This window comes from Humulus lupulus, chromosome 2, assembly GCF_963169125.1.
Source record: "Humulus lupulus chromosome 2, drHumLupu1.1, whole genome shotgun sequence".
Taxonomy (NCBI): Eukaryota; Viridiplantae; Streptophyta; class Magnoliopsida; order Rosales; family Cannabaceae; genus Humulus; species Humulus lupulus.
The window spans coordinates 249,227,731-249,248,268 of record NC_084794.1 but is presented as its reverse complement, the minus strand read 5'-3'; positions in this window follow the sequence as shown (position 1 = coordinate 249,248,268).

The following is a 20,538-nucleotide window of genomic DNA, read 5'->3' as shown; positions in this document are numbered from 1 at the left end:
AGTTGAATCCTCAGAAGTGCACTTTTGGGGTGTCTTCAGGAAAATTTCTGGGTTTCATTGTCAATTCTCGTGGAATCGAGGCTAATCCCGACAAAATAAAGGCCCTGATCAATATGCCTTCACCTCGGAAGCATAAAGATGTTCAAAGCCTGACTGGCAGGATGGCAGCTCTGAGCAGGTTCATCTCGAAGTCAACAGACCGCGGTCTCCCATTCTTCAACTTATTGAAAGGAAGTAAGAAGTTCGAATGGACAGATGAGTGCGAGCTAGCCTTTCAGGAGCTCAAAAAGCACCTAGCCGAACCGCCCATCCTATCAAAGCCTGAGACGGGAGAAGTACTGTTCCTATACCTCTCAACTACCGAACACGCGATAAGCGCGGTGCTCGTCCGAGAGGAAGAGAGAATACAGAAACCCGTCTACTATATCAGTAAAAGATTACTGGGGGCAGAGTCAAGATATCCACTGATGGAGAAGCTCGCCCTCAGTCTGATCCACTCATCTCGAAAGCTCCGCCCTTACTTTCAGGCACATCCTATCCATGTACTAACAGATCAACCACTAAGGCAAGTCTTGTCTAAACCAGAGGCGTCTGGTCGACTCCTAAAGTGGGCTGTTGAGCTCGGACAGTTCGAGATCACCTACCATCCGAGAACGACCATCAAGGCACAAGCGTTGGCGGACTTCATAGTGGAGTGCACCGGTATCACCGACGACGAGGTAACAACCACGGCCCACGAGCTGTGGAAACTTTACGTCGACGGGTCGTCACATGAAAATGGAGCGGGGGCAGGAGTTATTCTGATCACTCCTGCAGGGAGCAAATTTCACTCTGCGTTAAGGTTCGGCTTTAAAGCATCTAATAATGAAGCTGAGTACGAGGCTTTACTTGCGGGACTACGAATAGCAAAAGAGCTCAAGGCCAAAGCTATACATTGCTTCAGCGACTCCCAGCTCGTGGTTAATCAAATCTTGGGAGAATACCAGGCTCGTGGTACAAAAATGGCAGCTTATCTGGAGAAGGCAAAGTCCGCATTGGAGTTTTTTGAGTTTTATGCAATCGAACAGGTTCCCCGAGAACAAAACTCAAATGCAGATGCTTTAGCTCGGCTCGCCACCTCCGCCGAAAATGAGGAGCTGAATGTTGTACCCGTAGAACACCTGTCAGCACCCAGCATTACTGAGCCTGACGAGGAAGATGTGTGTATGATCGAGACAGAGCCGACCTGGATGAGCCCGATAGTTGAGTACCTCGAAAATGGAATTCTTCCAAAAGATCGAAATCAGGCTCGGAAACTAATGTATCAACTTCCTCGTTACACCATCCTGGACGAAAGGCTATACAGAAGAGGGTATTCCATGCCATTGCTCAGATGTGTAACTCCTCCCGAGGCAATGAAGATTATTGAAGAAATTCACGAAGGGTTCTGCGGAGACCATACCGGGGGGCATAGCCTGTCCAAGAAGATTATATGCCAAGGATATTTCTGGCCAACCATTAAAATGGATTCTTTCGAGTACGTGAAAAAGTGCGACAAATGCCAGAGATTCGCCACGATACCCCGAGCTCCACCTTCCGAAGTGACCATGTTGACATCCCCATGGCCTTTTGCGGTATGGGGCATCGACCTCATAGGCTCACTCCCAACTGGCAAAGGAGGAGTAAAGTATGCTGTGGTCGCGGTTGATTACTTCACAAAATGGATGGAGGCTGAACCATTGGCGACCATAACTTCGAAGAAGATCCTAGATTTCTTGGTAAAGAACATCGTATGCCGATATGGAGTGCCAAGAAAGATTGTGTCTGACAACAGAACCCAGTTTGATTGCGACTTATTTACCAACTTTTGTAACAAGAACGGTATAATAAAGAGCTTTTCGTCAGTGGCTCACCCTCAGGCGAATGGTCAGGTCGAAGCCGTTAATAAAACTCTCAAAAGTTCCTTGAAGAAAAAGTTGGAAGAAGCAAAGGGACGATGGCCTGAGGAATTACCTCAAGTCCTTTGGGGATATAGAACTACAGCTCGGACATCAACTGGACATACCCCGTTTTCTCTAGCATATGGCTGCGAGGCAATGTTGCCCATTGAGGTCGAAATTCCAACGATTCGAACTCAGATTTACGACCAAAGTTCCAATCATACTCAGCTCGAAGAAACCCTAGACTTGATCGAAGAAAAAAGGGAGGAGGCTCAGCTGAGAAATGCTGCTTACCAGCAACGAACCACAAGATATTTCAATAAAAGGGTTCGAGATCGAAAGTTCGGAGTAGGAGATCTAATATTGAGACGCGTATTCTTAGCAACCCGAGATCTAGCAGCAGGAGTACCCGGGCCAAACTGGGAAGGACCATACCAGATAGAATCAGTCATCCGCCCTGGCGTATACAAACTTGCGAGATTAGATGGGAGCCTCATACCACGAGCATGGAATGGCGAACACCTTAGACCTTATTATCAATGGTGTAGGAAAAGTGTTGCCTGTAACCATGATTTTCTATCTATGTTAGTTTGTTTTTGAATTTCATCAAATAAAATGTCTACTTTGTTGCACATGTAATTTATTTTTATTTTTGCAATCTCTCTTAATTTAATAACCTATGGTCACACTCATAGGATATTAAGGGGGGCATCATTGGTATACATACCACCATCTTAAAAAATAAAAAAAATATATATATATAAAGCATTTGGATATAACCAAGTACTCGATCTTAGGTAGTTCGGACATAACCGAATTATCAAAAACATAAGAGTATTTGGATATAACCAAATACGCGAGCTTAAATAGTTCGGACTTAACCGAGCAAGCTTAGATAGTTCGGACTTAACCGAGTCATCAAAAACATACTAAGTGTTTGGATATAACCAAATACGAGCTTAAACAGGTTTGGAACAAACCAGCCAACTTATCGATCGATGATAAATGGGAACCTAAACCTATTGCGAAATGTGTCGAGATCGAGGCTGGAATATCTTAAAAAGAAAAATAGTTTCGAACTCGTAACCTCGGAGCCAAAATACTGAGGAAGAGGAAAATTGACTAAAAAGATAACCAAATCATTCATATTACATACCATATAAGTACTTTCGAGTTCATGGTTGGAGTAATATCCGACCTTGATAAATAACGAGGTCGGAAACGGATAATTCGAATAAACTATGCATGAATGCATCGAATTTCGAGCCTGAAATCCAAACTATGTTTGTATGCATAAATAAACATAAACGAGTTCATCAATTATAAGAATGTGCAAAATATTTCAAGCCAAGAAATATAAGGCATGTAAAAGAATTAGTTAAAGAAATTGTATCAGCCCCATGGGCATAAACTACAATAAATACATAAGGGGACGCAGCCCCGATAACTGATCTCCCCGAGGTCAGATTCAGTGAAGAGGAGTCTCCTTGGCCTTCTCAGCATCAGTGGCACCGGACCCCTCAGGACGAATAGCATGACTATCCTCCTGAGCTTCCTCCGAAACGGTACCCGGAGCAGCCTTTTCCTTCTCGAGCTGCTCAGCCTTCTCTTTCTCAAGCCGTTCAGCCTCTTCCTTCTCGAGCTGAGCATTCCATCGTTCAAGGAATGACGCCTCGTGGGGACCCAAAAAACTGGTGTCCAGTTCTTCGTTATAGGCCCACATCCGGTACATGGCTGAGTCGACCGCCGTTTCTTTCTTTTCTTTGTACTCGGCAGTAAGGCAGGTTTTGATATCCTCCATAAGGTCGAGGGTGACGGCCTTGTCTTCCTTGAGCTTCTTATTGGTCTCCCGAAGCTGGATGTTATCTTTCTTTTGCTCCTCGAGTTCGGTTTTCAGCTTTCCGAGCTCCTTGGCCATTTCCTCACGCTCCTTAACCGCTGCCTCGAGCTTAGTATTCGCCGCCTTCAGGTCATCATTCGCTCTAAGGTGAAGGTCCCTCTCCTCTTGGGCGTGGGTCTTGCTCGAATGGATCTCGTTGTTCAGCTCGTAATTGAGCTGGGCAGTGAAAGCAAGAGCCTGAAAAAAGGAAGAAACCACCATTAGCCTCGAGATAGTATGAATGTAAGCAAAAGGAATATAGAAGGATACTTACCGCGGCAGTGTGCTCGATACTCTTCTCGTACAGGACAGTGCGGTCTCGGGTGCCAGTTAGACACTGCCACTGAGGAGCCTCGAAACTACCGTAGCTCTGGCCGATCCGGGACATGACATCCGAAATCAGCGTAGACCCATGAGGTCCGGCAGCGTTATCCACCACGTACGAATCCATATGGGTGGAGATGGTTAGCTTCTGAGCTCGAGAAGCAGAAGGTCTCTTGGCGAGCTGAGTAGAAGGCGTTTGACCTGCCACAGGAGGTTGGGATTCGACCACGGCAGGGATACCAGCCTGCGAGGCCGGCGCCACCGCAGAGACGACGGCCTGCGAGGGTGGCATCGTCGTGGGGGCGTTAGTCTGGCCGGTCGACGCTGCAGCAGAGCTCGAAGCCGGCGGGGGAGGAGGAGGCGTTTTCCTAGATCTCTTGGAGCCTTTCCCAGGCTGGCTGGTTTTCAGTCCCCCTGCCCTGGGGCGTTTGCTCCTCTTGGCACCCGCATTGTCGATAAGGGCGTCGAGGTCGGAGTCCATATCGCCTGCACAAGTCATCACAGTGAGTCAGTAAAAAAGATACAAGTTACTTCAGTATCACGTATAGAGTGGTGGTAGAAAAAACCTAACTGGAACTTTCCCCCGAGCTTGAGCTTGGGGACCATGAAATTCCCCCGTCTTCAGAAGAGGCAGGGGGAGTGCCTTCCCTATAAGTTGGTGATAACTTCGAAAGGTCCCTATAATCATTGGTCCCATACTGCACAACTATCCCATTCCACACCTCGTCCGTGGTGTACATAGTGTCGTATTTCCCGAGCCCACTATCAAACCTATGGACAAAGTCATCTACCTAACTCCATATGTAGAAGTGGTATCTATCCTGTGGGCACGAGACTAGTCTATTGGGCCTGTGTTTTAATAAAGTGGGGGACCACATTCGCGAAGTAGGAAGGGTTTTACCTCCACCGGAGTCCGAACTCGAGGCTTCGTCATTGGCCTCATTTCCCGACCGCGGACTTCTCGAGCGAATTGGGAGAGACGCTTTCCTTTCTCTCCTCGGAGGAAGGGTGCCTGTGGGCAGTGGCACTTCCTCCCAGCGTTCGTATTTTTTACTGGACCAGTCAGAGGTTGACTGGCCCTGTCCCAACAACCCACAAGCTCGTAGCTTGTCCTCATGTAATAGAAATGAGAGAGACCGCCTGCCGTAGGGGAGTCGGAGCAGGGCCTCTCTGTGCTCCGTCATTGTTTCGTCAGGGGTGGGACGCTGAAAGTTAGCTGAAAGACGAGGTACATTTCAACTGAATATGGATTTTAGGGCTAAAATTCCGAGCTTAAAAATAGAAAGTAACGAGAATACTACGGATCCGCCTGAACGAACGGTGTCGAGACGGGGACAGACCGTCTGTCCAGAAAAAAGCCTTCTTGAAGTCAGGAGGGTGGTTCGGAAGATCTTCAAAGATCTTTGTCTCTTTGGGGTAACTCGAAAGATAGTAAAAGCCATCTCCTCCCCGAGCTCGGGAGGGATTACTCTTCAAACAAAAGAGATATAAAATCTCTTGGGGTGAAGGCCCTGTCCACCCCAGCTCGTGGAACAAGGACCTCAGGCCAGACAGCACCCTGTACGAATTGGTGTTGAGTTGGAATGGAGCCAACCCAACGAAATCAATGAAGTCTCTGAAAAAGGACTTCAAAGGAAGCAGAGCTCCCGCCCTTATATGTTCCTGGCTCCAGGCCGCGTATTTCACACTGGAATCGCGACCCCCAGGGGCGAAACAGCTCCGTTCATGCCTTGTCGGAGCTCGACACTTCAGTGTGTCCAACGAACTAAGGCCATGGAGGGCCAAGATATCGGTTATTTGGTCGGTGGTGGTAACCGAGCTCTGGTAGAATTCGGCTTCAAACATCTCCCTTCTAGGCTGTGAAGACGAAGGCTCCGTCATTAAGGAAAACTGGAGTTCCCCTGGGCGGTATGCAACCGTGACTTTTAACGCTGGGTCGAGGGGGATTGGCCTAGGTCCTGGGTTGGGCTCCGGATAGATGGCTTCCCGGAGGACTTTTCTCTTCTTTTCAATGACCTCGTCTATCTGACGCGGTAGTGGGCTCGAATGTCCTCCTGATCGCGCGCAAGCTCGTATTCTTTTATCCGACGTTGGTTCCGGGCAAAGACCGATTCCGGGCTCGGAGATTTGGGCTCGTAAGGGATTGCTCGTAATGACCCCCACCGTCTTTCCAGATTCTGTGACATCTAACGAGAAAGAAAAAATGGTGAGGGCCATGCATGCAAGGATCACGAACTCGATAGGATGAGCTCGGATATCTAAGGACAAGAAACTAAGTATTAAGACCCTCACTAAAGAGTCAGAGCGCGTGTTCCACAGGGAAGAAAAAGAACGTGGATGATTTTTTGAAAATCCCGAAATTCAAGGGAAAGAAAGGTGACGGTTAGCCAGGAAAGGGCATTTTTGGGTTTCGTGTAATTGTCAAGAACAAGGGTTTTTACCCGAAAACTTAGTGTACAAGAAACATAGCCTAAAATTTTCAAAACCCAGAAAGTTGAAACTCCGTTCAAAGGACAAAACTGGGCATAAACCAGAGGCGAACATCCAGAAAGAAAATCCAGAAAACATAAAAGCCTATTGATTCAAAACCTCCTATCGTATCATTCTATTATACGCAGCAAGTACTACATAAAAAAAAAAGAGCTAAAAACAAAAATGGCATACTTACACAGTGATGGTGATTGCAGCAAAATCGTCGTTCGGAGAAGAGGTTGCAAGAAAGAACTCACTGACTCGAACAGATCAGGATTCCTTTGTTTTTTGGGTCGAGAAAACATGCACGGGACGAAAGCTTCTTAAGAAAGTTTCTGGCTATCTTGTTTTTTCTTTTCTTTCTGGTTTACGATGAACAAACGTAAAGAAGAAGACGAAGAGGAGGTCTTATATATATAGGTGGGAAAACTAAATTGATCAGGAGCGTTGGTTAAAATCCTCAACAGATCGAATGGATGGGAATCGGTGATAAGATGGCGCCGAAAAGTTGTCAGACGAACGATCGTGGGCGTGTTCCCAAGGTACTCAAGTACCTAAAGTGAGCAATACCCATCTGACACGTGTCCATTTTCAAGAGTGTGACGGTATGGTTCCCAGAAAGAGTAGTTCAAAAGTTTCCTTCTCTTAGGATTCGAACAAATACTTTTGAGGGGGCAAAATGTTATACCCAGATTTCGAGCCATAGTAAATATGACCTCGAAAGCTGAGTTCGCAATGAATGGTCTCGTGAGGATTAGAGTGATCTAGGATTGTAAGTCAAGCCTGCAAAGTATGATGTATGATCTCGAATGCGGTGATCTCGAAATGATCTCGATCTCGAAAGGTAGCTCCGAGAACACCTTCATCCTCAGGAACTTCGGAGCATGGGTCTTGAGCTCGATGTCCCATCTCGACAGCAACGTTAGCTCGGGGAGATGTCAGTGGCTCGCATAATGACATGAGACCAGAAATGCTGGAGCCTTGAAGATACGCTATAACCACCTTGAATATCTACAAGTATTATAACTATGAGATGTAGTCCTCATTAATTGATGTAAATTCCCAAGAATTGTGGGATATTATTTAATACAGTTATACGCCCCCTGATCTTTGGGGGACGTTTCCTTTTATATCTGATTATTGGCATTTAAAGCCATTTATTTTTATTCACAAAAGAGTAACTACCTAAAATATGTGGGATAGTATTCTGCATCCTTCTCTATAAATAGAGAGGTCATGCACCATTGTAAAGGACCAAAATTCTGATGCTTGAGAGAAAACTCTGGAGAATTCATGCTAAAGAATTGTTCAGAGATAAACTTGAGTTTAATAACAGAGACTCGTGGACTAGGCAGATTTAACTGCTGAACCACGTAAAAAACCGTGTGTTTGATTCGTTTGTTTCTTTTGGCCATTGTCTTTAATTGTTTACGTGCTCTCTTCTTTTATCTGTTGACGAAAAACGGCGTCAACACCCAATAATTCCCGGTAACGTACTAAATTACTAAAGTACCCCGAACTGGGTATTTAGACCCCGTTGTGACTTTTTCGCTAACTTGCTCATCGGGATCACCTCTTGTCACGTAACCCAAATATATCCACATAATAATGTAGTCTCAATTACACAAGCACATATTCACATTTATACCCCAAACGGGTCAAATTACTAATATACCCTTCTTATAAGAAACGGGCCCACATACACATATTTAATATCTTTAAAATACAAGCATAATTATATTATAATATAATTCACATATTAACCCAATTATTGCCTCCCGGCCCCCTAATCCAGGCACTAAGCCTTATTAGGAAATTTGGGATGTTACAACTATCCCCTCCTTATAGGAATTTCGTCCTCGAAATTTTACCTGAACAGCTCGGGATACTGATCCCGCATAGTTGACTCCAACTCCTAGGTCGCCTCCTCGACCTTGCTGTTCCTCCATAATACCTTCACCAAATGTATAACTTTATTCCTCAGGACCTTGTCCTTCCTGTCTAATATCTGGACTGGTTGCTCCTTAAAGGACAAATCTGACTGCAGCTCCAGATCATCATAACTCAGCACATGAGTCTCATAAGAAACATACTTCCATAGCATCGAGATATGAAACACTGTAATGACCCACTAATCTAGACTATTTGGACCATTAACGAAACTATACATTTTTACGAAAATACCATAATTTTATTGAGTAACTTGTAAAATAAGAGTTACTTACAAATAAATAGAATACTAAGAAGGATATGTGATCCCATTGTCTTTAAAACAAAACATGATTTAAATGATAAGAATTACATAAGAAATGCGGAAATACATATAAAACCATAAAAAATAAAATAAAATGAGACTACATCCTCGAATCGAATAACGCTCGGCCCCTTGACTCCATTCACCATCGATACACATCCTCTAAGCGTCACGAATCTTACCACCTCTTAAAGTTATTTTCCTGCACATAAAACAAAAAGGAATGAGCCTAATGCCCAGCAAGGAAAATCTAACACATAGCCATAAACATATATTTCGTAATAAACGTAAAGACATATCATAACACTTAATACATACACTTATTATAATGGCCATTATTACTTGGGGTCCCATAGACTAAACAAGCTTATGCCCATGAGATTAGTGGGGTCCTACTAGCTAAGTATGCATATGCCCATAATCTTTTTGGGGTCTCGTTAGTCAAATAGGGCATAAGCCCAAGCCTACAAACATACACATTCATAACATATTCATAACATATCATATAACATAACATAACACATAAGATAACATAAGTAATGAACATATAGATTCTATCCTATTTTCCTTACCAAAGTTACCGGGATATAATGGACTGAGTTGGGACTTTTGGAACACTCCTAAAACCATATGAGAAAGAGTGAGTCTTAAGAAGAAGAAATGAAAATGAATAGGAAGACTAAACCATTGAGAAATATGCTTACCACAACTTATGTGCTTAAGAACTTGGATTCCCTAACCAAGATAAGAATGAGGTTAAGGGACTGAGTAGAAGGCTTTGAGAAAGAAAATAACATGAAACAAATGAAATAGAGTTTCGGGTTTACCTCAAAGACTTGCAAGACCAATCTAACCACAACCGAAATACTAACGAACCTCACTTCCCAAAGTGTTTGATAAGCTTATGATTTTCCCAAACCAGGTGTTTACACTCTCACACTCACTTAGCACTAGCAGCTTCTGAACTTAGAGTAAAAGGTGAATAATGGCTGGGTACTAGGTCCTATTTATAGAGTTTTGGAATGAAAGTATCTTGATTTTACTTGAATAAAAATAATGGCTTTTTAGGTGAAAATCATTTGAATAATCGTTCAGCAGAGGCTGAAGACTCGTTCAAAAGATGCTGGACTGTTGAAGGAGTTTGAATGGCTGAAAGGAAATGAATTCAAAAGTGTTTGAATTTATGCTGGAGGAGGCGATATATCGCCCCTTGTAGGCGATATATCGCCTGGGCTAGTATGCCCGAGGCGACCGTGCATCGTCTCGTGTTTTCCGTATCTACGTGCTGTGATATATCGCCCCCTATAGCTGCGATATATCGGCACACGCTGAATAATTAAACACAAAATTACACATTTTTAGCTAAGTTTGAATGGAGTAAACAGCCTTGACTAAGCCCTCAACGTATTCAAAGCTGCTGACTGACCCTATAACATTCAAACTTTACTCCTTATTAAATTTAATCCTCAAAAATACATAATCCTTAATCACCATTCATAACATGTGCTTAAAATCCTATTGGTTGATGTCTAAACCTTATAATATAATAATATAATCCTTAATATCAGTCACATTAATCAAACCTTAGGTTATACTTAATATTCTTAAACTATAGATTAAACTTAGAAAATCTACAAGTACTACTATGAGTGTCCAAATAATTCCCGGTCTGAACCAAAAATCCACAGTTACAAAGATAATACTAAACATACTATAATACTACTAAATAATTATCTAAGTAAAGTTCTTGGACTCTACAAACACATTGTGCACAAATGACAACGCCGGAGGTAATGCCAACCTATAGGCTACCTGACCGATCCTTTCCACGATCTCAAATGGTCCTACAAACCTAGGGCTCAGCTTTCCCTTCTTGCCAAATCTTCTCACCCCCTTGAACGGTGAGACTCTAAGGAAGATATAGTCTCCCACCTGGAACTCCACGTTCCTACGCTTTGGATTCGCATAACTCCTCTATCTACTTTGCGATGCGAGCATCTGAGCTCTGATCTTCTCTATAGCTTCATTGGTCCTCTAAACTGCCTCAGGACCCAAGTATCTATGCTCACCCAACTCATCCCAATGAATAGGTGATCTGCACTTCCTACCATACATCATCTCATAAGGAGCCACTGTAATGACCCACTAATCTAGACTATTTGGACCATTAACGAAACTATACATAAAACTTACATTTTTACGAAAATACCATAATTTATTGAATAACTTGCAAAATAAGAGTTATTTACAAAGTAAATACCAAAAAGGATATGGGATCCCATTGTCTTTAAAACAAAAACATAATTTAAAATAATTAAACATTACATAATTAGTGCGGAAAATACATATAAAAAGACATAAAACCGAAACTACATCCTCGAATCGATTAACGCTCGGCCCCTTGACTCCATTCATCATCGATACACATCCTCCAAGCGCCACGAATCTTACCGCCTCTAAGCTTATTTTCCTGCACATAAACAGAAAGGAGTGAGCCTAATGCCCAGCAAGGAAAATCTAACACAAAGTCACATACATAATTTCATAAAAAAACATAAAGACTAAACATAACACATATAACATACACTTATTATAATGGCCATTATTACTTGGGGTCCCATAGACTAAACAAGCATATGCCCATGGGATTAGTGGGGTCCTACTAGCTAAGTAGGTCATATGCCCATAACCCATTTGGGGTCTTGTTAGTCATATGGGTCATATGCCCAAGCCTACAAACATACACATATACATATCATAACACTTTTAATAACATAAAACATATAGATAACATAAGCACATAACATATTGATTCTAGCCTATTTTCCTTACCAAAGTTACCGGGATTATGGACTGAGTTGGGACTTTTGGAACACTCCTAAAACCATAAGAAAGAGTGAGTCTAAAGAAAGGAGATGAAATGAAAGAGATGGAAAGACTAAACCATAAAAAAAAACATGCTTACCGACTTATATGCTTAAGAGCTTGGATTCCCTAACCAAAATAAGAATAAGGTTAGGGGACTGAGTAGAAGGTTTTGAGAAAGGAAATAACATAAAATACATAAAGGAACTAGAGTTTTGGGTTTACCTCAAAGATTGCAAGATCAATCTAACCTCCACCGAAATACTATAGAACTCACTTCCCAAAGTGTTTGATAAGCTTATGATGTTTAAGCTTATAGTTTTTCCCCAAACCAAGTGTTTACACTCTCACACTCACTTAACACTAGCAGCTTCTGAACTTAGAGCAAATGATGAATAATGGCTGGGTACTAGGTCCTATTTATAGAGTTTGGGAATGAAAATATCTTGATTTTACTTGAATAAAAATAATGGCTTTTTAGGTGAAAATCATTTGAATAATCGTTCAGCAGAGGCTGAAGACTCGTTCAAAAGATGCTGGACTGTTGAAGGAGTTTGAATGGCTGAAAGGAAAAGAATTCAAAAGTATTTGAAAACATGCTGGTGGAGGCGATATATCGCCCCCTATAGGCGATATATCGCCTGGACCTTTGTTCCCGAGGCGACCGTGCATCGATTCGTGTTTTCCGTATCTACGTGCTGCGATATATCGCCCCCTATAGCTGCGATATATCGGCATACGCTGAATATTTAAACACGAATTTACACATTTTTAGCTAAGTTTGAATGGAGTAAACAGCCTTGACTAAGCCCTCAGCGTACTCAAAGCTGCTGACTGACCCTATAACATTCAAACTTTACCCTTATTTAATTTAATCCTCAAAAATACTTAATCCTTAATTACCATTCATAACATGTGCTTAAAATCCTATTGGTTGATGTCTAAACCTTATAATATAATAATATAATCCTTAATATCAGTCACATTAATCAAACCTTAGGTTATACTTAATATTCTTAAACTATAGGTTAAACTTAGAAAATCTATAAGTACTACTATGAGTGTCCAAATAATTCCCGGTCTGAACCAAAAATCCATGGTAACAAAGATAACACTAAACATACTATAATACTACTAAACATTTAGCTAAGTAAAGTTCTTGGACTCTACAGCCACTCCTATGGTCGCTTGATAGCTGTTGTTGAAGGAAAACTCTACCAGGGCTAAATACTTACTCCAAGACCCCTCAAAATCCAGTACACATGCTCTCAGCATGTCCTCCAGTATCTTGATAGTCCTCTCAGATTGTCCATCAGTCTGGGGATGATATGCTGTACTGAACTTTAGTTGTGTGCCCATTGCCTTCTGCAAACTTCCCCAGAACTTGAAAGTAAAAGTAGGATCTCGATCTGACACGATCGACCTCGGAGCTCCATGAAGACGTACTATCTCTTTAACATAGAGATCTGCATACTGGTCAATGGTATAAGTTGTCCTCACTGGTAGAAAGTGAGTTGATTTAGTGTATCTGTCCACTATCACCCATACTGAATCATGCTGACCCACTGTCTTAGGCAATCCCACCACAAAATCCATTGCGATGTCTTCCCACTTCCACTCTGGAATGTCTAAGGGCTGTAATAATCCTGCAGGTCTCTGATGTTCAGCTTTGATCTGCTGACATGTCAGATACTTGGCTACATATTCAGTTACATCACCCTTCATCCCCGGCCACCAATACAAAGTTCTTAAGTCCTGATACATCTTGGTAGTGCCGGGATGCAAGGAATATGGTGTGGTATGAGATTCATCCAGAATCTCTCGTCTAATAACAGCATCCATCGGAACACAAATCCGACCCTTGTATCTTATCAGGCCCAAGTCAGATATAGAATAGTCCCTAGCTAATCCAGCTAGAACCTCCTCTCTAACCTTCACCAACCGTGGCTCTTGTAACTGACTCTCCTTTATCCTCTCTAGGAGAGTAGACTGCAGGGTAATGTTGGCTAACTGGCCCACTACTAATTCAATTCCTGCCCTGGTCATATCCTCAGCTAACTCCCTGGATATCTGTCTCACACTATACAACTGCCCTGGACCTCTCCGACTTAGGGCATCAGCCACCACATTGGCTTTACCTAGATGATAGAGAATATCGCAGTTATGGTCTTTCACCAGTTCCAACCAACGCCTCTGTCTCATATTCAAATCCTTCTGTGTAAAGAAGTACTTGAGACTCTTGTGGTCTATATATATCTCACACTTCTCCCCATAAAGGTAATGCCTCCATACCTTCAATGCAAAGACCACTGCTGCCAACTCCAAATCATGAGTTGGATACCCCTGCTCATAATCCTTTAACTGTAGTGATGCATAGGCAATCACCTTCTCTGCCTACATAAGAACACAGCCTAGCCCCTGTCTCGAGGCATCACAGTAAACCATAAATTTTGCCTGACCAGTTGGAAGACTCAAGACTGGAGCGGTAATCAAACGCCGCTTCAACTACTGGAAGTTATTCTCACATTTATCTGACCATGTAAACTTCTGGTTCTTACGTGTTAATTCTGTCAATGGGGATGATATTCTGGAGAATCCTTCCACAAATTTCCTGTAATAGCCTACCAACCCAAGGAAGCTTCTAATCTTTGAGGCATTTCTTGGCCTTGGCCAATTCTTCACAGCCTCAACCTTAGATGGATCCACCTTGATCCCATCTTTACTTACAATATGACCCAAAAATGTCACCTGCGGTAACCAGAACTCACACTTCTTAAACTTCGCAAATAACTTGTGTTCTCTCAGTCTCTGCAAGACTAACCTGAGATGTTGCTCATGCTCCTCCTCCGTCTGTGAGTAAATCAAGATATCATCGATAAAGACAATCATGAACTGGTCCAGATAGTCCTTAAACACTCTGTTCATTAAGTCCATAAAAGCTGCTGGAGCGTTGGTCAAACCAAATGACATAACGAGAAACTCATAGTGCCCATATCTAGTACGGAAAGCTGTCTTGGGTATGTCTTCATCCTTAATTCTCAGCTGGTGATAACAAGATCGAAGATCTATCTTTGAGAATACCTTCTTACCTTGCAGTTGATCAAATAAATCATCTATCCTTGGTAGGGGATACTTGTTCTTGATGGTCAACTTATTCAGTTCTCTATAGTCTATACACATCCTTAGTGAACCATCATTCTTCTTTACAAATAACACTGGTGCACCCCATGGTGAGAAACTGGGTCTAATAAAACCCAAATCCAAAAACTCCTGTAACTGTACCTTGAGTTCCCTCAACTCAGCTGGGGCCATTCTGTAAGGTGCCTTAGACACTGGCTCTGTCCCTAGTGCCAGCTCAATAACAAAATCAATCTCTCGGTACGGCGGCGATCCCGGTAGATCCTCTGGAAACACATCCAGAAATTCACAGACCAACCTAGTCTCTGATGGTCCCACTGGTATGACCTGCGTGGTATCCACCACATTGGCTAGAAATCCTATGCAGCCTTCCTGTAGTAGGTCCCTAGCCCTCAGTATCGAGATCATAGGCATTCGGGGTCCATGCACAGTGCCAACAAATACAAAAGGTTCCTCACCCTCAGGTTCAAAAGTTACCATCTTCTTTTTACAATCAATGGTCGCTCCATACCTAGTTAACCAATCCATTCCCAAAATCATGTCAAAATCAGTCATGGCTAACTCTATCAAGTCAACTGATAGCTCCCTACCATCTACCATCATTGGTAAAGACCTAACCCACCTCCTGGAAACCACCAACTCCCCAGTGGGTAACAGTGTCCCAAATCCCACAGCATAAAACTCACAGGGCCTACACAAACTATCAACAATCCTACTAGATACATATGATTGTGTAGCACCAGAATCAATCAACACAGAATAAGATATGCCAGCACTAGAAAGCTGACATGTGACCACCGAAGGCCTAGCCTCAGCCTCAGCTTGTGTCAATGCAAATACTCGAGTCGGAGTCGCGATATCTGGCTTCCTAAGTTCTTCTTTCTTCAGTCTTGGGCAATCCTTCTTAAGATGCCCCACAAGTCCACATACAAAATAGGCCTTCGCCCGACACTCACCCAGATGACGTCTCCTGCATCTGGCACACTCTGGATATGTCTTCTAGTTCTCATTGCCGCCTTGGCGGCCAATCTGCGCACCCTGTGGCCTCCTATCAGGTCTAGGAGCCAAACTGGTATCCGAGGTCTTTCTTTTCTGATCACTGGGGCCTCCACCCCTATCGACTCCAGAGAAGGGAGGTCCTGTCCTCCTCATATCCCTCCTGGCTACATTATCACGCCAGATCTTATTCTCAGCACCCTCTGCAGTAAGGGCTCTCTCTACTACCTGAGCATAAGTTGTCACTCCAGGTACAGTGGTAATTCTGACATCCCGGGCTATCGTAGGTTGTAGCCCCTGAAGGAATCTTTCCTTCCTTGTCCCATCAGTGGGCACCAAGTCTGGAGTAAACTTGGCTAATCTGTCGAATTTCAGGGCATATTCAGTCACTGACATATTCCCCTGCAAAAGTTTACTAAATTCCTCAGCCTTCGCAGCTTTGACGGCCTCATTGTAATATTTTTCATTGAAGAGGGTTTTAAACTCTTCCCAACCCATTGTAGTTACATTTCTAGTCTGGGACACCACCTCCCACCAGATTCAGGCATCCTCCCGAAACATGTACGTGGCACAGGCCACCCTCTCATTGCCCACAACTCTCATAAAGTCCGAGATGGACGTAATCATAGCCATCCACTGCTATGCCTTAAGTGGATCTGTGCCACCCTTGAATACCAGAGGGTGTTGCTTCCTGAACCGCTCATATACCAATTCCCAACGGTTCTCCAACTCTGCCTGCTGCTGTACGGCCGGTACTGAAACAGCAGATGGGGCCCCTGAAGCAGCGTTCCCAACCGGAACCTGTTGTTGCCTCAATCGTAATATCTCCTCATTCTGCCTCTGCAGTTGAGCCTACAGGTTTGCAAGCACCTGTTGCCAGTTCTCAAGGGCTGGCGGAGGGTTCTGACCCTGATCATTACTTTCGGCCTGATTTCCAGCACTAGCTGGCTCATTCGATTGCCCTGGAAGCATACTTCCAAGTCTATCTACAATTAATGACTCAGCTTATCAGGCAGTAATAACAGTATCTCACATTAACCCACCGTTCAAAACCGATTGAATAAGCATCCTCATGCATTGACAATGCTAATAAGCATCCCAATAACTCACATTCAATAATCATGCTAATAAGTAGAGAGATTCATGGCATCATCTAAACAAAATGCTAATAAGCATATTCTTTGGCATGCATAACCACTTAACAATGTTAATAAACATTTTCCTTAAACATACTACGACGCTAATAAGTATCCTCTATCCAGGGTACACATACAACAACGCTAATAAGCGTTTCTGACATTCATCAAGTTCAATGACGCTAATAAGCAGTCCTATAGCATTTACAAATATCTATCATGCTAATAAACACGTTCTCAACCTACATGCAGTAGTCAAGGGCCAGGCCCTATCAGAATTGCTCATGCTTCTTATTCAAACTAGCAGATAAAGCACACATAATTCATTTAAGCATGTATACACATAATTACATTAATAGTTACCCAACCCCGAGTCGAGCTTGTCTTTAGCAGTGAATGTACATGCCCAGTCCAAAAGTCATGAACCCTTAAACCTTGGCTACTCTGATACCAAGTTGTAACGCCCTGCTAATTAGGGTCCATTACCAAGTGTGTTAAAAACCAGTGATGGACTCGCTAAATAAGTCATTTGGACTAAACATGTGATTAAGCCTCTAAGGGTTTAGGTATTAAAAGTTTTGATCAACTCATAAACATTGCCATTAAGTTGTAAACATGTTCTTTACATGGGATCCCAAAAATGTTAGTTTAAAACCTTATTACAAAACTCATATTACACAATAAGCTGTCCTAAGTGGCAAAAGCTGGGTTTAACCCTAATTCCTCTGAGCATCTCGGCCGTGGTGGTCGAGCGGACTGCATATGTACATATCACTTCTAATGCCCTCCAACTCATGGCTAGTTGAGCTTCTCTTTACCTTTACCTGCACCACAAAGCACCTGTGAGCCAGAAGACTCAGCAAGAAAACATAGTTAACAGTTCAGTGAATAAAACAACCATCAAACAGTAATAATTGAGTCCAGTGCATTCATTAAACTCAATTGGAGACCATAGAGTCACACAAGTGCATGTCGCACTTTCTTTCAAGTTGTTGGCATCCGAGCCAGTCAAGCGCATGATGCACTCCCAGGGTAGCCCAGCCATGGTGGCCTGCACTCCATATGCATTATGCCAATCTTAGCTTATAAACCAAGTCCTTATGCCCTTGACTTATAGGTCAAGCCACCATGTGCCTCCAACTTATAAGTTGAAGCCTTGGAATTCTCAACTAATAAGTTGATCTCTACTTAACATCCTAATGGTACCCTAGTTTATAAACTAAGCTTCACAATCATAACAGACAACCACACGTTTCATATAGCATACTTAACAAATAGTCACACAATGCATTATAATACATTCACTCAACCGTCATAAGCATAATCATAATTATGCACGTTACAGCGTACCTAATCAAACATTCGCAACATAATTATAATCATGTTCATCACCTTAACTAAGCTTTAATCATGCATTCACATAACAGGTGCAGTTTTCTTACCTTTGGTCCGTATGCAGGTTACTAGCGACAACCCTCCGAGTACGATCCCCGATTCAAGCCCTTAGCGAAAACCTAATCACAACCGCGATAAAGAAGTTCCCATCAATAACATGTAAATAACAACTTCCAGACCAACTCCTAGCCTCCGGGACATCAAATTCCCCTTAACAAGGAAGTAAAATCGATCCCGAGCCCAAATGGTTAAGTTCCCAATCTAAAAATCCCATTTAAGCCAAAATTCCCCTTAAGAGCCGTGGCCCCTCACACCCGAGCCGCGGCCCGCCTCTAAATGCAGAGGCTCGGCCTCCCTGGAATCCAACGCACGCCGTGGCACGCCCTTGCCTCCGAGTCCTGCTGGCTCAAAAATTCCTTCGCAAGCCGCGGCTCACCACCACGAACCCAGAAATTTCTGGGTTTCTCTTCAACCGAACCCAGCCAAAACTTAACCAAATTCGTCCCACACCTCCAATTCAATTCCCACAACTTATATACCCATTCTTACCAATAAAACCCAACTAATTACCATAATCAAACTCATCAAAGTTCCCAAACCCAACCAACCATCTATCTAACATGCATGGACACCATAACTTTAAATAACCCAACTGAACTAACATGAAATCTTTCAGTTTAAAACCTTACCTTAGCTATAAGACTCCAATGATAATGACTCCTAGCAATCCCCTGGTCTCAAGCCTTCCCTCCAAGAAAAATCCTTCAAGATGATCAAAATCACCAAAGCTCCAAGAGAGAAGGTGTAGAACGAGAGAGAAAAAGAAAGAGTTGTTGCATTCCTTTTTCTTGAAATTTCCTAAACTTTCTAATAATTACCCAGCCATCTATATCCTAAACTGAATGGCTATGACTAAATTACCCCTTGTCCTAAGCTTGTACCTCAAATATCCATAAAGGGCAATTTTGTCCTTTGCTTTAAATCCCGCTATCCACAATTTGCATCCTATAATTCTCGCTACTTCCAACATTCTCACACGGTTACCAATAAATTCCCATTACCCAATAATTCCCGGTAACGTACTAAATTACTAAAGTACCCCGAACCGGGTATTTAGACCCCGTTGTGACTTTTTCGCTAACTTGCTCATCGGGATCGCCTCTCGTCAAGTAACCCAAATATATCCATATAATTATGTGGTCTCAATCATACAAGCACATATTCGCATTTATACCCCCAAATGGGTCAAATTACTAATATACCCTTCTTATAAGAAACGGGCCCACATACACATATTTAATATCTTTAAAATACAAGCATAATTATATTATAATATAATTCACATATTAACTCAATTATTGCCTCCCGAGCCCCTAATCCAGGCACTAAGCCTTATTAGGAAATTTGGGATGTTACAAAAGCCCAGGTGACGGTTCCGTCACACGGCTATGGGTGCTGAACCCCATAGTGACTTGCTTGTTAGTTAGTTACTCATTATGGTTTAACAGAACCTCAAAGTGATATTCACTCATCTGTTCAGGGCTATAAGCTCTGTATGATCATTCTAATCATCATTTGCATGGCCTTGGGTGCTGAGCCCCGTGGTGACTTGCTTGTCAGTCACTCAGTATGGTTTACCAGAATCTCAAGTGTTAAATCACTCATCTGATTAGGATTGACTTGATAGTCATCCAGTCAGGAGGGCAGGATTTCTTATCCTAGATTCCCCAGCATTATCTGAATTTATTTGCATGCTTTAATAAAGCTATGTTTGCTAGGCATGCTAGATATGATTTGATATCATGATATGATTGTTCATGAGCATATTGAGTTTTCTTACTGGGCTTCGGCTCACGGGTGCTATGTGGTGCAGGTAAAGGCAAAAGAAAGTTGGACCATCCTTGAGTTGGAGAGCTTAGGTGGCAATGTGTACATATGCGGCTGCTCAACCGCCACGGCCGAGGGTTGAAAGAGGAACTAGAGTTAAACCTTGTTTTGCCGCTTAGATCGGCTGGTTGTAAATATTTTCTTGTAATAGACCTCTAAATTATATTTTTGGGATCCCAATGTATATAGTAAACGTTCTAATGAAACGTTATATGTTAACCAAAAATTTTAATCCCTAAACCGATAATCATACTTAGTTTCAAATGACTCAAT